Below are 24,338 nucleotides of genomic sequence, written 5' to 3' on the forward strand. Positions count from 1 at the left end.
TGGAATGACAAAAATTATGTCCCTGTAGAACTATCCCAGAAAGCAATGGCAGATTTTATGAACCTATTATGTTCATGGTGCTTTTAAATGAGTAGTTTATTTTAAAATGTCAAGATATTGGTTTCAATTTGTTGTTTCTCTTGTACATGACAATTTTCTTTTCTTTTTCATTCACCTACAGGTTATGAACATTTATTTTATGAACTTTGCTTCCTGTAGAATTTATCTTGTAGAATAATTCACTGTTCAACATGTTTAGTGAATATTTTTTATGAAAGATGTAGGGATATACAACCATTGACCTTCATTAAGTGGGAGAACTTAGAGGATATTTTCCTGGAAAAAAAAAAAAACACATGTGACATTTGTAAAAGATTCAACATCCCAACAGACTTCCTAATCTTCCTGCTCCTACAATATTTCCACCTCTTCTTGTGCAATGTTTCCTGGGTTAACACAAACTTGTCAGCCCTGAAATCATATATAGCTATTAGCACCAGTTTAGATCTTCCATTTTGCTATTTGGTTTACATTTTTGTTTTTGTGTCAGACCATATCATTTTTATTACGTTACCTTTATAATATATGTTGAAGTGTGGATTAGAAGTCCCGCCATTCTTATTCTTTTTCTTCAAGATTACTTTGGCTGCCTGGGACCACTGGTTAAGAAATTTAGGCTTCTTCCCCCATTTCTGTAAATAATGCTGTTGGTATTTTCACTGGTATTGATTTAAAATGTAAATTTTATTAGGATGATTATTTTCACAATATTAATTTTACCAAACGATGAATACAAAATATCTTTCCATTTTCTGTTGCCTTTCACAATTTCTTTCTTCTGAAATTTTAGCAATATATATTGCCACTCTATAATAGCCAAAAAAAGAAACAACCTAAAAGTCCTACAACAAATGAATAATGAAAATGTGGTTTACACCCACAATGGATTACTATTTAGCATTAAAGAAAGATAAAAATGAAATTTGCAAGTAAAATAGATGGACCTAGAAAAAGTTATTTTGAGTGAGGTAACCCAGATTCACCGCATGTTTTCACTCATGGGCATTTCAACATGGAATATCCACAGAAACAAGAATGTAAATGGCCAGAGGGATGGGGGAGTCTAGTTGGGGTTGAGAAAGAAATATCAGGATAAAGGTGATATGAAGTGAGAAATGAAAAAATGGCAAGGGGACTTCAACTGGGGTTGAGAGAGGAACATAAATATGGATAGAAGAGAGACAAGAGACAAATAACACTCAGCTTGTTTGATAAAGGTTCAAAAAATCTATTTTATATTTGCCTAAAATTATAGACAATATATGTAAGTACATGTATATAGATGTATATGTTTATATACACATATAGATATTTGTTAATAATAAATGCAACACATATTTAATACATATGCATGATATTATATATAATCCCCACAAAAACAATAGGCTAATGAAAACTCCAGTACAAGACATGAACAGAAGGTCTATGCAGTCCAAGTGATTGCACAACATAGACTATATAGGCCTTGGTTGCCTCTCAGGGCCCTTGGTGAAGACATAAGATGAACATGATTTGAGTAAGATATGACCTGAAAGTCTCTTTCCTGTGGTCTAGCCTATATGCACCAGAAGTTATTGTGCAAGCTGCCATGGGAAGGAAGCAATTTAACAGTCCCACCCGGTTGCAGCACCTGTGAAACAGGACAGTTACCAGGACAAGATATCTAAAAGAGTACAGTAAGTGGCACTCAGGCGTAGTAGCAACCAACTGTTGTCTAATGGGACTAAAGGACCATTCAATAGGATGGAATTTATATCTGGTACTAACAGCCTAGCTATCTTTCCAGGTCTAGGAATGTCATAGATATTAAAGAAGAATCTATTATCATCACTAGGCTAGACCAGCATAATTATTTGCTTCATTAGAAATTTTATCCTTATATTCACATATGAGTGAAGCTTTCATCAAAAAAGCCTCTAATCTCTTTATTGGGGCTGTTTTATAAATAAATTTCAGATGTTTAGTGACCAATCCTTTAATAATAATGTCCCCATAAATTCAAAGTTTAATATATTCACTAGTTTAATGTTTAAGTAAAGGTCATGAAACGCATTGGCAAAATTTTCCAAAGAATTCAAAGTTTCGAAGTGAAGAATAAATATGTTTGGGTCAGTATACAGTTTAAGAAGCATTGAGGTTGCCAGGAGGCTGCATCAGCAGCTGGAGTTAGGAAATAGATGCAGTTTTTAAGTTTTTCATCTTTATGGTAATGATATAGATGAAAGAGCTTAAACTGAGTAAGTTCTTCAGGATGTCCTTTTCCTCTGCTTTTAAAGATAGAATTAAAATATAGTATTATAAGCTTCTAGCTGATATGATGAGAACACAAATTTGATATTGTAATTGTGAAGTTGTTTGGCCTACTTATGGACATAAGTAAGATAATAAGGAATCAAAGTAAAATACAGAAATTTCCAACATGGCTAAGAAGGACAGCTAGAAATGAGAGAGAGAGAAAGAGAGAGAGGGGGGTCCCCACACTTTACACCGTTTCCCAGATTCTGAGGAAATTACACATATACCCTTAAAATGTTTCAATCTCAAGTATTTGTATTATAACTTCTTGTTTAGTTTGTTTTGCACTAAATATTCATTTCATCTTTTTCTGGATTCCTCTGATGTTGGAGTTCACATAAGGTTCAATTTTAGGAAGTTGGATTTTTAATAAGATTCCTTTAAATGGTTTCCGTATTTAGCCTATCTTGGCAGTTTTCAACAGTCCACAGAAGAGCAAATAGGAGATTATGAAAAAATAACTTATTTAACTTCTAGAAGAAACTGAAATATGGGTTATTTGACTTTTAATAAGTGAATGTAATGCTGGCAATCTAAATTTGTCAATAACCTAACATGACTCTTTGCCAGAAGGTTTTCTTTATTTTACTGATGAGAGTCATGTTTCTTAAGTCTCTGAAATGTCCTATGTAAGATTTTGTTCTTGACACATGGCTCTTTTCCATAATACATTAATGTGCTGCTTCTACTAACACACACACACACACAAAAAAAAAAACCCTCACATCCATAAATGCATATGTAAGACACAAATGCTAAGAATTCATCTATAGCTTTAATTTGAAATGACATTCAGGGGTGTGTGTGTGTGTGTGTGTGTGTGTGTGTGTGTGTGTGTGTGTGTGTGTGTGTGTGTGTGAATTATCAGTCATGTGAAGCTGAGCTACTTTAGTTGTACACATTTATTGTCATGTCTCATTATTCTCTGAAGAATCCTTGACACAAAGGCTTCATTGTTCCCTTGGATGTTCCTGGGGTTCAGCGAGATACTCAGTGCTGAGCCTGCAATTGCTGCTGTTTTTCACAGGCAGGAGGAGAAGAGGGAAAAGGTTGACAAGATGAGTTAGGATGCCAGGAAACATTTTTTGGTTTGTGTAGTTTTTATGTAAAAACTTTCCCTTTGCTTACTAAAGAGCATTACTATTATCATTTGGTAGACCTGAAGCACGGGCCACACACATCATCTGCTTAAAAATAGATACACAGATTTTGTGAGTGTCATTATGGAATTTGTTTCCTACCAACTACCTGAGTCTATTAGAATTCAAGTGGGCTGAACTCGGTGCCAACAAAGAGGCCCAAATACACTAATAGGGTATGGTCTGTTTTTGGGTTAGCTCTGGCAAGGTCAGAACTGGGAGTCTCATAATACTATTCACAGTGTGGAAAATATGTACCTTTGTGGCTATGAAAGAGACAGGGTAGATTCAGAAAATGTATTTTATCCATAAATTATCTGTATATTATCAATTCAGTCACAGAATGAGTGCTACAGATACCACACTAACTCTGATTTGAGCCATGCCCCTATTCAGCCTGATTATCTTATCTAGACTAGTTGCTGTAAAAGTTATAGATACTCCTTTTAAAGCATATCTAAAACTAAAAGTATTTCCTCTCCTATTTTATAGAACTTGAGAAAACTAACCTGTGTTTTGGTATGGGACACCTAAACCTCCATAGATTGGAAGGACTCCGTATTTACTGACACAAAATCTTTGTGACAAGGTAAGGACTATCAAGTAGCAAGGGCTGTGAAGATTATTTTAACTAGACAAACATGTATTACATTTGTTTTTGTTGCATTTGTTTAATGATGTAAGGATGCATGTTTAATTATAGAAAGATATGTTACATCCATTTTAGCTTGCCTGCCTTGGGCCTAATAATAAGCTCAATGGCCAGTAGCTAGGCAGTGAAAGAATAGGTAGGGCTATCAGGCTGAGAGAATGAATAGAAGCAGAAATCTAGGCTCACAAAAGAAAACAAGGGAGAATGAGACAAGAAGGAGGTGAGAAGGAGAGACACACCCAGGGCAAGAAGCCAGGCAGACCCCAGCCCAACAGGTATAGAGAAGCAGTGAAAGTGAGATATACAGAAGTTAAGAAAGACAGTAAGCCCCAAAGCAAAAGGTAGATAAAGAGAAATGGATAAATTTAAGTCAGAAAAGCTAGCCGTTAATAAGCCTAAGCTAGGCCGAGCATCCAAAACAAGTAAGTATCTGTGTCATGATTTGGGAGCTGGTTGGTATACAAAAACAAACACAAACAAACAAAACACACACACACAAAAAACTTGTAAAAGAAAGTTCACAAAGTTCACAGACAAGTTAAATCAAAAACATTTATTTATTTATTTATTTATTTATTTATTTATTTATGATATAAGGTAATTCTACGGAGAAGAGATGACTGTGCTTGCTGCGCATATTTGGGTAAATGTAAAGACTTGTCAGTGACCCGAGAGGTGCAGAAGTGGCATTTAACAGATTGGAATAATAGGGAGGACAGCACATGCAGTACCTTTGTAGGAAATCCCAGCTGCCCTCATGTCAGTTTCCTCTGTAGCCATCACATCACCCTTGGTAAGAGTAAAGGTACCTTTGCTCTGCGGCAATAAGAATCACATGCAGCTTTGAAGAAGTGAATTTATGTTCACAGCATAGAAGTAAAATTAAAAAAGGTTATGATTGTGATTAAAACAGTATGAATCTCTTTGAAAAACCTTGTTTATACACTGTGAAGTTAAGTTCAGTGTGTGGAAACCACTAGCCATAACAGTCTTCACACAGTGTCTGGCAGCAACAACGATCAGAAAAATAAATATCAAAATGCATTCAAAGTAATAAATACACAATCCAGGTGTGAGGTGGTCCATGGCTGACTGCAAAAGGATGCTGGCTTCTCTGAGCTGTCAGAAGTAGAATAGCATCCATTTAGATGATAAAGTCCTAGAGAAGACAAACATAGCTTATAAATTTTTCTTTTTCTGTAACATTTAAAGAAAAGTAGAAACTGGGAGAAAAACAGTTACAATTCCAATGATTCTAATCTGGGAGAGAAAATTGCTTCAAATGTGATGCTACACTAAACTAATGTGACATTTTAGATATAAGTGACTTCCCAAATGACATAGACTATGTAGTTCCTCATGGCCTTACAGAGGTCTAGGGTCAGCCCTATTGAAGACAATTCACACCTAGAACACAAGAAGGAAATGATTTAAGCTGGATCTGATCTGAAAGCCTCTTTCTTGTAGTCTGGCTTCCAGGATTCCAGAAAATAACTAAGCTTATATCAAGGGAGAGAAGCAATTCAACATTCCTAGCAGTTATAGAATCTATGAACCACAATAATGACTAGCATGACAAAATATTCATAGGGGTTTTCATTTGTTCATAAATATTTTTTTAATTTATACTTTGTTTATATTGTTATTTTATATTTTATTTATAATTAGAGAATAAATGGTACTCATATATTGGTGGTAATCAACAGCTGTCCAATTAGACTTTTGGGCCACTGGATGGAGGGAAGCTCTGCCTAATACCAGAGACTTTGCCAGCTTCCCAGTGAGATCATGGATCTTAGAAATTAATCTAATTCTACACTACCTTCTAAATCTGCTGTAAGTCCTGACTATAATGACTGCAATATCAATAGACAATGTTAACAAGGAAGGCAGAAATTTCTGTGATATTCCATCATTATTTAAAAACCTGTAGGCCGTTAATAACTGGGGAGAAGGGGAGTTAGTCTCTCCCAGGGGTGAGGGCCCTATTGTACAATTCAAAGTTGTCAGCCTGGAAATCATATAAATACTAAAAACAAAAATAGACTCACTTGCTGTATTCATGTATTTGTGTACACACACACACACACACACACACACACACACACACACACACACACAGAAGAAGCTTTGCATTTGGAGAATTGTATGGGAGCAATTGAAGCTAGAGTACCACACAAAGGCTAAGGGAAGGAAATAAATGGGAAAAGTGATCTAATTCTGTTTCAATTGTAATTCTAGTACAATTGTAAATGTAATCCTATATTTTAAAAAAATTTGAAAAGAGGTAATGAACAAAATAAAAAAAACACTAGAAAAAAGCTGAGATTGATGACAGATTAAGATGGTCCACTATATGTTATACAAATTCTTGAAGGAGAAAATAAATGCATGGGTATCACAAAGCAGAAAAATAAAATTTAAAAATATTTTCCTGAAGCAGAAATTATAATACATTTTATTTCTGGAATTTCTTAAATTAAGATTAAAGATTATATTTTCATTGAAATTCTGATGTTTTGCCAATGTAGATTCTGTGGACTGAAATGGCATTGCCTGGCAGTTTAGAGGCAGGAGGATCAGGAATTGAAACTTGTTCTGGCTATACAGCGATTTCAAGGCTAACCTGAGCTACATGAGGCAGATGAAGCATTTATACTTAGAGTATCCTCAATTCCCCTTCTTCATGTCTTAGAGAACAGATATTCCATAGCCACAGATGATCACTCAAAGAAAGACAGTGAAACACCATGCTGTTTTGAGTGAACACCAGAGGCTTGGAGGCTTCCCAAAGAGAACAAATGAATGTAAATGAGCCTTTCAATTTAATTCTCAATTTGCAATAAAGAGAAAAGAGGAAATAATGAACTCTACAACCATCATGTTATCAGGAATATCAAAACTATGGCCAGTTTAAATGGGTTGTATCAATTATAAATAATGTATTGTGTTGGAAGAGTAAATCAAGAATTTTCTATTGCTATTGCCCTTGCTTGCCTCAGATGTTTAAATTAATACCTTATTGCTTAAGACACCACACACTTGTGATGTAGGACTTGGAAGAAACAAGATGCCACTGATCCAGAAGCCTGCTACATCACATCAGGCTTTCATGGTATCTGAAGGTTTCTATTTAAGCTGCCAAGGGAGAAAGCAACACATAGTTGTCCCCAGCTACAAAGATGATAAGTGATTACCACCCCAGAAAGAAATCCTCCAAGATTCCATAGTGAAATTTAAAACTTGTGCATAAACAGCAACCACCTAGTTGGATTAAAATCCCACTCAATAGACGAGAATTCAGGACTGGTGCTAACAATAGTTTCTGAAGTCATGGAATCTAGAGGAATCTATTTCTTAAACTAGTATAGTTTTAATTGAATTCTAATTTTCTATTTTCACATTCAAGCATAGCTTTTACTGTTCACTGAAGAAGCTTCTCTTTGCAGTAGATGGAGACCATTACAGAAAGTAACAACTACTCGAAGAGAAGAACAACAGACTGTAGGTATCAGGCATATCCATTTGATGTGTCTGCAGTACAACTCTTCTACCTAAGGCTCAGAGAGCATTGTGGAAGAGAGGCAGTAAGACTGAAGTATCTACAGAACTAGACAAGGATATTTGCTGAGAAACTGTCTCTTCCATATGTGACATGGAGCTATACCATCAAATCTCAATGTTATGGTGATAAAACAAGACCTGCACAATGACAATACCATTTTACATGCCAGCATAGATGAGTGAAATTTCCTAAGGTTTTAACCCTGGTCAAAGAGGTACAAAAATCAACGGCTACTGAGAGTGAGAGAATGTGTCTTTTCCAAGAACTTGCCCCTGATAATTTGTTCTGTTCCCAGTGGCAAACACATGTTAAACAAATGTACACAGGAGCAACACTAAATGGAATATGTATATGTATATGTATATGTATATGTATATGTATATGTATATGTATATGTATATGTATATGTATATATAATCACACAACTCACAGAAAGGTAGTGGAACCCAATGCTGATTCAGGTGAACATGGAAGGTATCTCACTGGTTTCCCAAAGAGAACAAATGAGTGAAAAAAATTTCATAGTTTCTGTGTGTAAATGGATGCATTTTAGAACATAGTAAGGAATTATGGTGGTCTAACAAAGTAAAGGTAGTAAGTAGACAATTTTCTAAGGTCTAGATCTCGTTAGCACCAGGAATCAGTACCAAACATTGATAATGAAAATGTGATATGAACACACAATAGAACATTGTTCAGCTATAAAAAATAATGGGTTCATGAAATAAATGAATGGACCTAGAAAGATTATATTGTATCAGGTAACACATACCCAGAAAAACAGGCATTCTATATTCCTCCTCATATTTAGTTTCTAGTTCCAAAATCCTCAGATTTATGCTTATAGCATGGAGTAACCATAGAAACCTGGAAAGTGTAAAGGGATCATAGATTGAGAGGGTGTTGGGAGGGGAATAGCAGACAACAGGTGTTATGAAAATGGAAATGAAATATTGAGGAGACTAGGGAGCAAAGAATGAGGCCAATATAGGAGAGAAGAGGGACAAATGCACCAAGATTATTTGATTAAAGCCTGAAGGAATAATATTATTTTATATGTACCTAAAATTATGCACAACTTGTATATTTGTATAAATATATCAAAATTTATTTAATATTTGTGTTTGTAAAATTGTTTTGTGAAGAGATGTGTAGATATGATGGGATCTTATGAGAAAAATACAAATGAATAGGATTTGGGTTCAAATAGATTTATTAGAATTCAACGTCTAACATGACTGAACTCCAGCTTCCAATTCACTGCATATAAAAGCTATAGCAATCACTTGAGAGATAGCTCAACAGTTAATAACATGGGCTACACATCAATAGAAGTAGAGTTAATACATACTGGGTCATATTGTTTGTAACTCCATTTTCAGTGGATCTAACACCCTCTTCTGGTATCTGTAGGCATCAGGCAAACATGTTTTATACAGATACACATTTAATCAAAACATCCCTACACATAAAATAAATAATACTTATTATAAAGAGAACCATATGTATCCTAGAGAGCTATAAAAAAGAGATAATCTTCATAAGAATGCATTGTATGTATATTGGTTTTAAGCATTAGCCTACTAATGTTATTTAAAAATTAGTAATTGTTGTTCCAACAGATATCATATAACTGCAAATCAGGAAATACATTTTTTAGCATAGTATTTAAGAAAACTAGCAAGCATCACCAGCAAAAATAAGTTAATAAAAACAAACAAAATGAGTCTCTTTTTCCCCTCTCTTAACTAAATGATTTTTAACATAATATACTTAAAAACACAAATGCAGTATATTTTTCAAACTGTATTTTATACTTTTATTTAACAATTTCATTATGGTGTACTCCACACATGATTTAATACAAATACAAATTCAGTATACTGTGCAAATTGTATTTTTATTTCATTTTAACCATTTCATTATGGTGTACTTCACATGTGATTTGATGCACTTGTCTAAAGTGTTGTAGTTCTGTGTGCTTCTACTGTGCATAGTGTAGGGAAGCCATAAAACAAGTGACTGTCAGAATGTTGGTGTTTCCATCAAAATAACCATGTATCTTGGAGGCAGAGATGGGCTGCTCTCAAATATTAAGGCCAGCCAATGCTACATAATATTTGTCAAACAAGCATAAGAACTTCAGTTCATTATCTTATAGCAATGTAAAAAATATGCCTGGTTCAAACGAATGCCCTTGTAATGTCTATAATCACATCACTGGTCAGACAGTCTAATTGAGCTGGTGATCTTCAGACACATTGAAAGACACTGTGCCCAAACATAAGGTAGCTAGGTAATTAGGATGGTAGTTAGAGAGTGCTAGCCTTACATGAATGCACATTTATTTATACACACTTGAACACATATGCACACACAAGTAACTTTTATCTATTAGAAGTCACTCCTTGTTTCTCCTACACATTACAAGCCCACATCAGTCATTACTTTTTGTCTTTATAGATTTGCTTATTCTAGACGTTTATTATGAACACAAATATATAATGAATAGTGTTTTGTACTTAGCTTTGATTTAGCATGTGTGCAATTTTCATACACATTCTAGCATTTATCATCACTTTATTCATTTTTAATATTGAATATACTGCTTTAAACAGGTTTTTTCTTTGCTTATTCATTTTTTTGTGTGTGTACATACACATAAATACCTACTATGGTAAACATGTGGATGTCAGAAAACAATTTGTTGAAGTCAGTTAACACCTTCTACTATGTAAATCCTGGGGATAGAATTCAGCTTTGTTGTAGACACATTTATCAATTGTTGAAGATCAATCTATGCATTCATATTTTTCAATTTATTGCCTGATGTACATTTAAGTCAGCCATGATTTTGGATCAGGACACTCTTGTAATATTCACAATATGGCTTTATGTCCATGTTTTATTTCCAGTGTATGCTTCTAGAATTGTAAAGGACTGTGCTAACTATGCTTTATATTTAGAGGAATTACCTGGTTTCTAAAGTATCTACATCATTTATTCATTCAAACCAAGAGTTTCTGAGTCTCCTAAATTTCTCAACATGTTATTGAGTATAAAGAGTTACTTCATTGTTGTTTCACTTGGATTTTGTGTAGTGACTAATGTTGTAGAGAAAATAATCATGTCTTTTTCATATTAGTACATATGTCTAATCAAATCTACTGCCTCTAAAATTGCTGGTTTTCATTACTGAATTATAAATATTCCTTATGATTTTTGGATACCAAACACAGATACAAAATTTGAAAGTATTTATCCTATGTATCTTAAAGCATTATAAGTATGTGTGAAGTGTATCTGTACACATACATGTCAAATATGCACATATTGTGAACACTCATGTACATATGAGTACCAGTTATTTATATATACATGTACCACATAAAAACAATAAATTAGAGGCTGCATATAGTACAGTAGTCCATACTGAAGCTAAAAGCCTTTTCATTGCCTAGTATTGTAAGTGTATTCATTCTATGTGTAGAAGGTTTTCAAATAGAAGACAGAGTTTCTATTATTTTACATTTGACTTTATGTCTAGTAAATAGTGTGTTGTGCCAGTTTTTAACCTATAAGTAATAGACTCTTTAATATAGTCTGATATACTGGGGCTGTACTCCATTGACTTAAATTTACTTCAAGGTTTTCACAATTATTAATTGTTGAACAATGCATTTCTCTGAACATACTCCTGCTATTAACTTATACATGCTTGTATATGTAATGTATATGTACTTACATTTTATGTGGTGTCATATAATATATATTATATGAATTATATATACAGTAGTTTTGTATTTTTACTTTAATATGCACATATGGCATAATAATATATTATTTTCCTTGGCTAATTGGATACTCTGTATTTTGACAGATCTCTAGAACAACACGGAGATCCATTTGATTCATTGTAAACTTTGGTTGTATGAATAAATCATGGTTCAACCCTTCCTCCTTCAATATTATGACATCCTGTTAAAAGGATTTACAAGAAGTTAGAGATCTTTGGATACACTGGCTACTCTTTCATTCATAACAGTCATTGGAATGTTTTCTGTTAAATATTTTCAAGTACACATCACTCCAAATATACAGGACCTAAAACACTATTACTTAACACTAACAGAACCCCAAAAATGTCTTCAGTAACTTTAAAGACAAACATTACATTTATGGACTTGTTATTTCATCATATAAGTTGGGATAAAGTCATAATGATTTAATTTATTGATCACATCTGCTTCTGGAGTTAAAACTGGTTAAGAAAATGAGGAAGTCAGGCTTTCAGTTTAGTACTCTTATGGAACTGTCAAGTTTCTGAGCGAGTAAGTCTTTATTTTTGTGCCTGCTCTTGGGGCTCTTCTTCAGTTGGTTTGCCTTGTTCAACTCCAATGTGATGGTTTTTGTTTTCTCTTATTATATTTCAGTTTGTTAAAAATTAAAATGTCTTAATAAAATCATAACTGGTGAGATGGAGAAAAAACAGAAAGAGAAGTTCATGAATTTAAATGCCACCTAAGAAAAATTCACAAAGTTAAATTCATTCACAAATAGTCAAGGATTGGGAGAAAAAAATGTGTTATGAAGTAAATCTTTGGAAATAAGTTTGTTGAGGACACTGAGGAAAGATGCTGAAGACAGCAAGGTGTCAAAGACCTTGACAGCCTCCTTCCCAGACATCCTCCTCCTGTGGCATTCAGTGTCAGAGAGTCACTGTGAACATTCAGAAGGGAAGCAGGCATTCTATTCATGGAAACAGCCCTGATTCTGAAGAGGCTTCAATTGACAAAAGTCGAAGAGAATGTGAGCTCAGGAAGAGACTTATACATGATTGTCTTCATATGTTTTCACATTATAATCTTCAATAGTCATGACATTTTGTTAGCTTTGTCAAGAGAATAATTTCTTTTCTATAAAAGAACTCATTCATTTATGTAGCACAAAACTAACCTACCTATGATTCAGAATCTATATATTTATTTACTCTGAGATAATGAAAATTCTTGGTTATTTTCACCCTTGAAAAATCTTTTTTTTTTTAAGAACAAAGTTTGTATCTATTTGCCTGTAAATTTTCAATGATTTCAACAAAGTGTAGGAGGTGAAAGTTTGTCTCATAACAGTAGGCATCCAGTGATGTACTTCAAAATAATCTGATATGTAAGGAAATGGGTGTACATAGAAGAAACTTCCTTTGTAAAGTCTGGCATAATTGTGTGTGGCTCTAGTTCCAACACAATTATACCAAGTTTTAAAGGTTGAGATAAGAATATCAGAAGTCAAGAGAAGTAAGGGTCAGCTATACCTATTTGATACTTGCTTAGGGTACATGAGATCCTGTTCAACAACAACAATAACCAAAAGAGAAAAAATAATTCTAGATGAAAATGAATGAGTTGGTTAAATTATATTCTGCTTAAATTGAATGTTTTACCTCAATGAAATATAAAAGTTGGCTTACAGATAAAATCTGGCACCAATGTTTAGAATTAATTTGTAAATAAGTCACAATTTATAAATAAGAGGTTGGCTAAGAAAAACTTTTAATAATTTTAATTATGCTATAAATGTGTATATTCATTTTATGTATATGCACAACCTTCTCTCATTCAACTTATTTGATAATTAATTATAAAGATCCTGAAGTCACATCAAATTAACAATCTCTTCAAACAATAGAAATAGTACCTTGTGCAACATGAGATTTTTTATCCACATGAAGTTATTAAATTTTGCATTAATTTAAACCAACTAATATTTAAAGTCAATTTCTCAGCCTCAGTAGCCATATTTTAAATATTTCATAGTTACGTGCGTCTCAAAGCTACTACATTGTGTTTTACAAAAAGAGGGTCTTTGTACACTAGTGGGGAGCCTTATTGGCATTTACGAAATGTAACCTACCTGTATTTCACAGCCAAACATTGATTTTGTTTTGTTTTGTTTTGTTTTTCCTGTCTCTGAATTGATCCACCTCAGCTGTTTGGGTCTAACTAGAAATTCTTTCTCAGGCACACAGCACAGGCCTCTAAGGGTCATATGTGGTAATATATTATATATGATCTAATAAATTTTGCCTGGGGATCAGAATGCAAAGCTAGCCACAGCCATAGAGGCCAGGCAGTGGTGGTACACACCTTTAAACCCAGTAGCCACTCTAATTAGCCTTAAAAGCTGGACTATGGTGGTGTACACCTTTAATCCCAACCCTAGAGAGGTATATAAGACAGGAGCAGGGTCTCACAACTGACAGTTAGTCTCAGACAATTAGTCTCCAGCCATGTTGAGCACAGGATTGCCTCAGCCTTGGTAGAGTGAGAGCTGTATGTTGGTTTAGCTGGTTTACTGTTCTTCCCTTCAGCTTTAGCCCATGTATCTCTCTCCATGCTATAGTCATGTAGAAGACATTTCCCATTTTGTCAATTCCATACAGTTCCTTCTGCCTCAGGCCAGATTTTTCACAAAGGTTAAAGAAAACAGAAGAACAAATAATAGAGAATCAATAAAATTGAGGAGTGAAAAGCTAAGAATTCAGTGTAACTGTGCAATAGCAACTATGCAGATGACTCATACATTAATTTACATCATTGAGAGATCTAAAAGTGGTTTGGGCACAGGACTGTTTATAAAAGATACAAAACTACTTACAGTCCTAGAAAAGAACATTGGGTTTCTGAAAGGGTACATCAGGCATCATTTAGTTTTTAAATTTAATGCAAAAAAAGGAGGTATATATTTTGTGCACTAAAATCATATGCTAACAAAAACAGATATATGTACATGTACATTGAGACTAAGCTTTATTACTTGTGGTTTTCAAAATACTATTAGCAAATTTTAAAGACAAAAGTGCAAGATGTCCAGCCTATTCATGACTTCACTGTGGTACAATTAGCTTCATGCAATTCTTTTGTTCACCTTTGGTCAACAACTCAATCAAAAGCAACCCATTCCTGGAAATGGAGCCACATTTGCTTTTAAATGCAATGTCTATGGGTAAAGTTATTCTCCTGCTCACATAGCTAATTCTCACAGTAGTGGTCATCTTATAACAGGGCAACTATGATCCTTCTGGTCTTTCTGATCACATAACTGACATGACATTGTTGTGTTCAAAGAAACTATGATAGATTTTTCTCTACAAGAATGACCTAAATGCTTAAGTCTTGTGTGAATCTTTAAATTTATATACTTTTTCAGCATCATGGGTTTATAATAACTTTTTGTTATTGCATTTCTTTAAGAGCCTTATTTGTCTATTGCTTATAATCTGACTCTGGCTATAATTGAGTTGCCTAAATGTGTTGTCACTCTTTAAAGAAAAGTGTTAGTGTTTACCTATTTATATTAATTAAGAACAGGGGAGCCACAGAATTACAAAGACAAAGTCAGTAGTTTTATTAAGGAATTTTTAAAAAGAAAAAACAGAGGCTATTGCTTTTGTAAAATCAAGAAATGAGAAATAATATTTTACCTGAGTTGTTGCCGTCTCATTTTTCTCATGTTAATAATTTTTTCATAGTATTTAATTCATAAACTAAATGTTTATTAATTAGTCCATAAGTGTTTAGTTGCACTCTTTGTGAATCAAAAATAATTTTGAAATCATAACCCCTCACCTGGTAAAGGATACAGACAAATATAAACTCTAGGTTACTTAGGACTCAGAAGATCTTTACTATTAATAAAAGTTATATTGTATTTGCAGTCAACTTTTTCTGTGTATTGTTTCAGGTAATGAAAACAAGCAATTTTCTTGACTTCTATTGATTGCTGTGCAAAAAAAAAAAAACAAACAAACAAACAAAAAAAAACTTGAGAGAGTGACAATTGAAAAGAAATGTATGCAAAATCATGAAAGCCCACAGAAGGGCATCTGACTTTAAGAAATTTATTTCTCCCTTTAAAAAGCAAGATGTTTGAATTCTCAGTGAGGAGTCATCATGTCAAATATAAATGAATCTGAATATGGATTTAAAAGCTGCTGGTTCCTTTCACATTTTTTTAGCCATTAAAACCATGCAAAAACAGAGGAAAATTAAGTGAGGGGAGCTAGTGTGGATTCTGTTTATTAATATTTAGGAATCAAAGAGAATACAGATCTATTTTTCATTTTGCATAGAATGCTTACATTTCTCACAGTTGAGTAATCAGAGTCAAAGCTCTCAGCAGACGATTGATCACATGGCCAGTCACAGGGCATTTACCCAGGATCTAATTCTGTGATCATAATGAAGAATCGGAGAGTGAACAAAGTTGTAAATCTCTTCATTGGGGACCAGTTTTTACATGGGTATAACATATAGTTATACCTAGTTCTCTGTAATGCCTAAAATCCAGTGCCTAAAGAAGATCAAGACTGTCTAGATGTGGAGATGGGTGCTCCTAGAGCCTTCATGGAAGATTACCCTTTGGGGTAATTCTATGTGTTCATATTTATAGTTCTTCTAGATATTAAAACATACTCATCTGGACAATGAAGACATAAAATTTTATTACACAGATAATATGATATTAAAGATGTTTGAGTCTTCATTTTAAGACCTTGACATGTTAAACTCTTACCCATATGTCACACACTATAGAAAATTATATTCTCTAAGATTGCTCAATGCTCACCAAACATGACTACCTCAAAAAAAGCAGTAATGTTAAAAATGACCAGTATTGATAAAGTTACAAAACTCTATTGCTATTTGAAACTGTCTTCCTAGACTGCACATGCAGCTTGGTGGGAGCATGCTTGCATAACACATGCCAGTACCTAGGTTCAATCTCTAGAATATAGACAGACAGACAGACAGACAGACAGACAGACAGACAGACAGATAGATAGATATTCCCAGATTATTTAAATAAAGAAATATATGCAGTATACAGAGATTTTTTCTTTGGTATGCAATGCCAGTCAGCTCTGTCCCTCCAACTGCTCCCAAATAACCACATGGTGACTTCTTACTAATTATGAAAGCTCAGCCAACAGCTTATGGTTGTTTTTAATCTAGATCTTATAACTTAAATAAATCCATTTCTATTCGTCTATGTGCTTTGTTGAAGCTAATTGATTGACCTTGTCTATATAGTTCCTTTTTTATTTTTTTTAATTAGAAAGAAAATTATTTTACATGTCAATCTCAGGTCCCTCTCCCTCCCTTCCTCCACTGCCGCCCCCCCCCCAACTAACACCCTACATATCCCATACCCTTTCTGCTTCCCAGGGAGGGTGAGGCCATCCATGGGGGGGGGTCTTCAAAATCTGTCATGTCTTTTGGGATAGGGCCTATGCCAACCCTCTTGTGTCTAGGATCAGGGAGTATCCCTCCATGTGGGAGGGGCTCCCAAGTCCATTCCTATGCTAGGGAAAGGTGCTGATCCACTACAAGAGGCCCCATAGATTTCCAAGGTATCCTCACTGACACCCAAATTCAGGGGTCTGGATCAGTCCCATGCTGGTTTCCCAGCTATCAGTCTGGGGACCAAGAATTCTCCCTTGTTAAGGTCAGCTGTTTCTGTGGTATTCACCAGCTTGGTATGGACTCCTTTGCTCATCAGTCCTCCTTCTCTGCAACTGAATTCTAGTTCGGTTCCAGGTTTAACTCTGGATGTCTGCTTCTACTTCCACCAGGTTCTGAATGAAGACTATAAGATGGCATATGAATTAGTCATCAATCTCATTATCAGGAGAGGTCATTTAAGGTAACCTCTCCTATGTTGCTTAGATTGTTAGTTGATGTCATCTTTGTACTCTCCAGACATTTCCCTAGTGCCTGATTTCTCTTTAAACTTATAATGTCTCCCTCTATTATATTTTCTCTTATCCTGCTCTCTTCTGTTCTTACCTCAAGTCAAACTCTCTGCCCCATCATCCTCAACTCTCCTATTCTCCCCTTCTCATTCTCCTAGTTCTCTCCCCTCCCCCATGCTCCCAAATAGCTCAGGAGATCTTGTCCCTTTCCCCTTCTGCAGGGGACCATGTATGCCTGCCTTAGGGTCCTCCTTGTTTACTAGCTTCTCAGGGAGTGTGGATTGTAGTGCTGGTAACCTTTACACTATGTCTAAAATCCACATATGAGTTCGTAAATACCATGTTTGTCTTTTTGTGACTGGGTTACCTCACTCAGTTCCATACATTTACCTGTGAAATTAAAGATTCCATTGCCTCTTTTTTTTTTTTTTGGCAGCTGAGTAGTACTCCATTGTGTAAATATACCACATTTTCTCTATCCATTCTTCAGTTGAGGGACATCTATATTGTTTCCAGGTTCTGGCTATTACAAATAATGCTGCTGCGATGAACATAGTTGAACAGATGTCCTTGTTGTATGAATGTGCTTCTTTTGGGTATATGCCTAAGAGTGGAACTGCTGGATCTTATGGTAGACTGATTCCCATTTTCCTGAGGATTCAGCCTACAGATTTCCAAACTGGCTGTATGATTTGGCACTCCCACCAGCAGTGGATGAATGTTCTGCTTTCTCCACATCCTGTCCAGCATATACTGCCATTGGTGTTTTTTTATTTTAGCCATTTTGACAGGTATAAGTGGGTATCTCATAGTTGTTTTGATTTGCATTTCCCTAATGGCTAAGGATGTTGAATACTTTCTTATTTGTCTTTCAGCCATTTTAGATTCCTCTATTGAGAATTGTCTATTTGGTTCTGTACCCCACTTTTTAATTGGATTGTTTGGAGTTTTGGAGAAGGGCTTCTTGTGTTATTTGTAAATTTTGGAGATCAGCACTCTGTAGGATGTGGGGTTGGTGAATATCTTTTCCCAATCTGTGAGCTGTCATTTTGTCTTGTTGAATATGTCCTTTGCCTTAGAGAAGCTTCTCATTTCCAGTAGGTCCCATTTATTATTTGTTTATCTCACAGTCTGTGCTACTGGTGCTATGTTCAGGAAGCAGTCTCCTGTACCAATTCATTCAAGGGTATTTCCTACTTTCTCATCTAATATGTTCAGTGTGGCTTTGTTTATGTTGAGGTCTTTGATACATTTGGACTTAAGTTTTGTGCAAGGCAGTAGACATGTATCTATCTGCAATCTTCTACATGCCAGAATCCATTTATGCTAGAACCATTTGTTGAAGATGCTTTCATTATTCCATTGTATAGCTTTAGTTTCTTTGTCAAAAATCAGGTGTTCATAGGTGTGCGGGTTAATATCATGGTTTTCAACTTGATTCTATTGGTCTACCTGTCTATTTTTGTGCCAATACCTAGCTGCTTTCAGGTTACAGCTCTATAATAGAGCTTAAAATCAGGGGTGGTGATGCCTGCAGGAGTTCTTTCATCGTATAGGGTTGTTTTGGCTATCCTGGGTCTTGGTTTTCCATATAAAGTTGAGAATTTCAACTTTCAAGGTCTGTGAAGAACTATGTTGGGATTTTGATGGGGATTGCATTGAATCTGTAGATTGCTTTGGAAAAGATTGCCGATTTTACTATGTTGATCCTACCTATCCAAGATTATGGGAGATCCTTCCATTTTCTGGTACCTTCTTTAATTTCTCTAAAGACTCAAAATTCTTATGATACTGATATTTCACTTTTTTTGTTAGCATTACCCCAAGGTATTTTATGTTGTTTGTGTCAATTGTAAAGGGTGATGTTTCTCTGATTTCTTTCTCAGCACATTTATCATCCATGTAGTAGGGCTACTGATGTTTTTGAGTTAATCTTGTTTCCTGCCACTTTGCTGAAGGTTTTTACCAGCTGTAGGAGTTCTCTGGTAGTGCTTTTCGGTTCACTTATATAGACTATCATATCATCTGCAAACAGTGAAACCTTGACTTTGTCCTTTCCAATTTATATCCACTTGATATCCTTTTATAGTCTTATTGCTCTAGCTAGAAATTCAAGGACAAAATTCAAGAGATATCGAGAGAGTGGACAGCCTTGTCTTGTCCCTGATTTTAGAGGAATCACTTTGAGTTTCTCACCATTTAGTTTGATGTTGGCTGTTGGCTTACTGTATATTGTTTTTATTATGTTCAGGTATGTTCCTGTTATTCCTGATCTCTCCAGGACCTTTACCATGAAGAGGTGTTAGATTTTGTCACAGGCTTTTTCAGCATCTAGTGAGATGATCATACGGTTTTTCTTTCTCAGTCTGTTTATATGGTGGATTACATTGATGGGTTTTCATATGTTGAACCATCCTTGCATCCCTGGGATGAAGCCTAGTTTATCATGGTGGATGATTTCTCTGATGTGATCTTGTATTCAATTTGCCAGTCTTGTATTGAGTATTTCTGCATGTATGTTCATGGGGAATATTGGTCTATAATTCTCTTTCTTAGTTGTGCAATTGGGTGTTATTCAATTCTCATGGGTTTTTAAGTTTTCTTCAATTTGTTTTGCTGTTGAATTCTAAACTTAAAGTGTGGTGGTCTGATAAGATACAGTGGATTATTTCAATTTCTTTTTGTATCTTTGGAGGTTTGCTATGTTGCCAAATAAGTGATCAATTTTAGAGAAGTTCCCATCTGGTGCTTAGAAGAAGGTATATTATTTTGTGTTTGTATGGAATGTTCTATAGACATCTGTTAATCCCAATTGGGTCATAACTTCTGTTAGATCCTTTGTTTCTTTGTTAAGTTTCTGTCTGGCGGTCCTGTCTAGTGGTGAAAGCAGGGTGTTGAAGTCTCCTAGTATCAGTGTATGCGTTTTTTTTTTTTTTTTTTTTTTTTGTGTGTGTGTGTGTGTGGTTTGAGCTTTAGTAATGTTTCTTTTACAAATGTGGGTGCCTTCATATATGGGGTATAGATGTTTAGGATTGAGACTTCATCTGAATGGACTTTTTCTGTGGTGAGTATGAAATTCTCTTCTTCATCTCTATTGATTGATTTTAGTTAAAAGTCTATTTTGTTAGATATTAATTGCTACACCAGCTTGTTTCTTGTTTCCATTTGATGGGAAAATATTTTCCCAACGTTTTACTCTGAGATAATGCCTGTCTCTGTAGCTGAAGTGTGTTTTTTTTGTATACAGCAGAAGGATGGATTCTGTCTTTATATCCATTCTGTTAACCTGTATCTTTTTATAGGCAGGTTATTACTATTGACATTGAGGGATATTAATGTCCATCGATTGTTGGTTGTGTCATTGGATTTATTGTTGGTGGTGTCATTGTGTGTGGATTTCGCCCTCCTATTTCTTTTCCTGTTTGGTAAAGTTGGATTATCTATTACCTATGTTTTTGTGACTGTAGTTATCTTTGTTGGGTTGGAGTTTTCTCTCTAGGACTTCTGTAGTGCTGGATTTGTGGATATGTATTGTTTAAATCTGGTTTTCTCATGGAATATCTTGTTTTCTCCATCTATAGTGATTGAAAGCTTTGCTGGGTACAGTATTCTGGGTTGGCATCCATGTTCCTTTATTGTTTGTAGGACATCTATCCAGGACCTTCTGGCTTTCAAATTTTCCATTGAGAAGACAGGCATGATTCTGATAGGTCTGCCTTTATATGCTACTTGACCTTTTTCCTTTGCTGCTTTTAACATTTTCTCTTTATTCTGTAAGTTTTGTGTTTTGATTATTATGTGGCCAGTGGACTTCTTGTGGTCTAGTCTATTTGGTATTCTGTAAACTTCTTGTACTTTCAAAGGCATATCCTTCTGTAGGTTGGGGAAGTTTTCTTCTATGATTCTGTTGAATATGTTTTCTGTACCTTTGATCTGTATTTCTTCACCTTCTCTATACCTATTATTCTTAGATTCAGCCTTTTCATGGTGTCCCATATTTCCTGGATATTTTGTGTTATAGATTTGTTGAACTTGAGATTTTCTTTGGTCGATGACTGTATATCCTCTAGCGAGTCTTCAACAACTGAGATTCTCTCTTCCATTTCTTGTATTCTATTGTTTATACTCACATCCTTAGATCCTGATTGTTTATAAAGCTTTTGTATTCCAGCATCCCCTCATTCTGTGTTTTCTTTATTGTTTCTATTTCAGCTTTCATTCCTTGAACTGTTTCCAGTGCTTCCTTCACTTGTTTGGTTGTTTTTTTCTTTAGATTCTTTAAGAGAACTACTCATTTCTTAAAATTTTTTTTGTTTTTTTTCTTGTATTTCTTTAAGAGATTTTCTTGTTTCCTTTGTAAGGGTCTCGAACATCTTCATGAAGTAGATTTTTAGGTCTGTCTCTCCTTCTTCCTCTGTGTTGTGCCTTTCAGATCTTGCTGGTGTGGAGTCCCTAGATTCTGATGGTGTCATGTTGGTCTTTCTGTTGAGTGTGTTCTTATTGGCCTTCTTCCCATCTCTTCTTCCAGTGGGTACAGGTGGGGTCTCTCTAACTCCTCTTGTCACCTGGTGGTGTGTGTGGGCCAAGACTTCAATGTCTGTAGATATGGATGGTCTTCCCTCTCCTGGTAGTCTTCTCACTCAGGAGAGGTTGGGGCAGCAGAGGGAGAAGGAAAAATGAGGTATTTCCAGACTCAGGGAGGTCCTTCCTGTCTGGGCGGATCCACTCTATACAGGTGGGTACACTCTATGCAACTGCAATCCCAGAGAGATCCTGGGGTGATGGTGACCTTGGTCAGGAGTAGGCTTCAGGAGAGCTCAGTTCGGCCAAGGGGGAAGGAAGAGTGAGGTATTTCCAGACTCAAAGACATCCTGCCAGTCTGGGCAGGTCCACTCTATGCAGGTGGGTTCACTCTCCACAGTGGCAGGCCCAGAGAGATCCTGGGTTCATGGGGACCTTTGACAGGAGTAGGGCTCAGGAGAGGTCAGGGCGGCAGAGGGGGAAGGAAGCAAGAATTACATTTATAATATTTAATTTTGTATTTGGCAAAAGTATAGAAATCAATTGTTTATTAATCTTATCTTTTCTAGTCTAAATTTTATACCTAATTTACCATTTATCTTAAATAAGAAAAACATTAAGTCTAACTATTTCATCTTAAACTCCATCAATAACCCCAGACGGTTATAATTTTACCTAACATAGGAATATCTGATTGCCTAGACAGTCACCCAAATTTTTCTTTAATGGTAGGGCACTGAATTCTGGCCTACAGGCCTAATATATCTGACAGACATTTTTGAGAAGCAGGCAATTTTGAAGGACTGTTCTACCTTGTCTTGGCAAAGTTTGGTAGTTGCTTTCTTTTGCATCCTGCTGGTCCACTTTGGACAGTATAATTCAACAATTAAGGTGAGATTTTTTTTAATGGCTAGTTTTACAATAAAAAGCAAACTCCATACAGAGGTTCTTTGAAGCCAATCATCTTCTCTGAAGTAGATTGGTGCTGTCAGGAGGAGACATGTCTCACTGTCATGAATAGCCTTAGGTTATTAAGCATTTTAAATGCCATATTCTGTAGGTCTTTGATGACCGCCTATCTACCTAAATATATCTGCTTAACCTTCAAAATATACTTAATATGACTATAAGTTTGATTATTATGGATAACTATTAACTGTTATTTCTTAATTATAAATTATATTTTAAATGAGTTTTAAGTGATCTGCATAAGCACAATACCTCAAACAACAGTAGAAACAAACATATAGAATAGCAAAATTAACTTTAAACTTGTATCAATAAACTGAAATCCATACCAATGTAAAATATTTGGAGATTAATAGTTGTTTTGGGATTAAAGTAGATTTAATTATCTACTCTTTTTTCTCATTATGTCTGTATCATTTCTACATTTTTTTTTCCTTTAGAAAGAGGTCTTTGAATTTAACTCCTTTCTTTAACTTTTTTTTCCAGGCTATGACTAATAACAACTTGTAAGAAACCAATTTTCAAAATGATGACAAACATCTATAACCAATCTTTTGTGAGGGTAGGTGTTGTTTTTTCTAGACTGCTTCCTGATGTCTGGGGTACGGCCTTTTTGAGGGAGCCTGTGAAAATTTAGGATAATGGTTAAGTACTGACTGGAGTAGTTTGTGATGACTATCTATGTCATCCAGCAGCTTTAAAGCTGTTTTGGATGAAGAACTTTGAGGAAACTGCAACAGAGGCATTCTAAGATGTTGAGTCACCTGTGCCATCTGATTTTATTGGTGTCTGGTCCCCTTGTTCTGAAAATACACAAACTTTTAAAGGGTATATACATATCAGTATTAGAATAAGTATAGATTTCGTGTTGTACACAAGTTAGCCAAAGGTGATTTGTGTGTGTGTGTGTGTGTGTGTGTGTGTGTGTGTGTGTGTGTGTGTGTGTGTTTGATTGGGGAAAACATACATTATGTGTTTTGTAGTTTTTCTAGTGTTATTCAGAATTTTCAGTTAGTCTAGCCTGATCAAAGCTGATACATATCAACCTGGAATGAATCTATAGTCTCTCATTTTCCATGGAAATAAAAGCATAATCTCTCCCACAAAGAAACCCACATTTTGACTTCCATTTTGAAGTCAAGATATTTTAAAAAATATGTAGGTTGTTTTAATCTAGAAGCTTTCATAATCCCATGTCTCTAAAGACCTGTCACCCTTTCATCAGTAGTCAAAAAATTCAAAGACAACACAATAATATACAGGATCCAGACTCTCTGTGTATTTCCCATCTTTACATGGCATATTATTTTTATTTTACTTTACTCCACTTTTAAGACTTTATTATTTTAAAACTAATTTTAAATCTATGACTGTATATTATCTTTA

Source organism: Cricetulus griseus, chromosome 2 (assembly GCF_003668045.3).
Source record: "Cricetulus griseus strain 17A/GY chromosome 2, alternate assembly CriGri-PICRH-1.0, whole genome shotgun sequence".
Taxonomy (NCBI): Eukaryota; Metazoa; Chordata; class Mammalia; order Rodentia; family Cricetidae; genus Cricetulus; species Cricetulus griseus.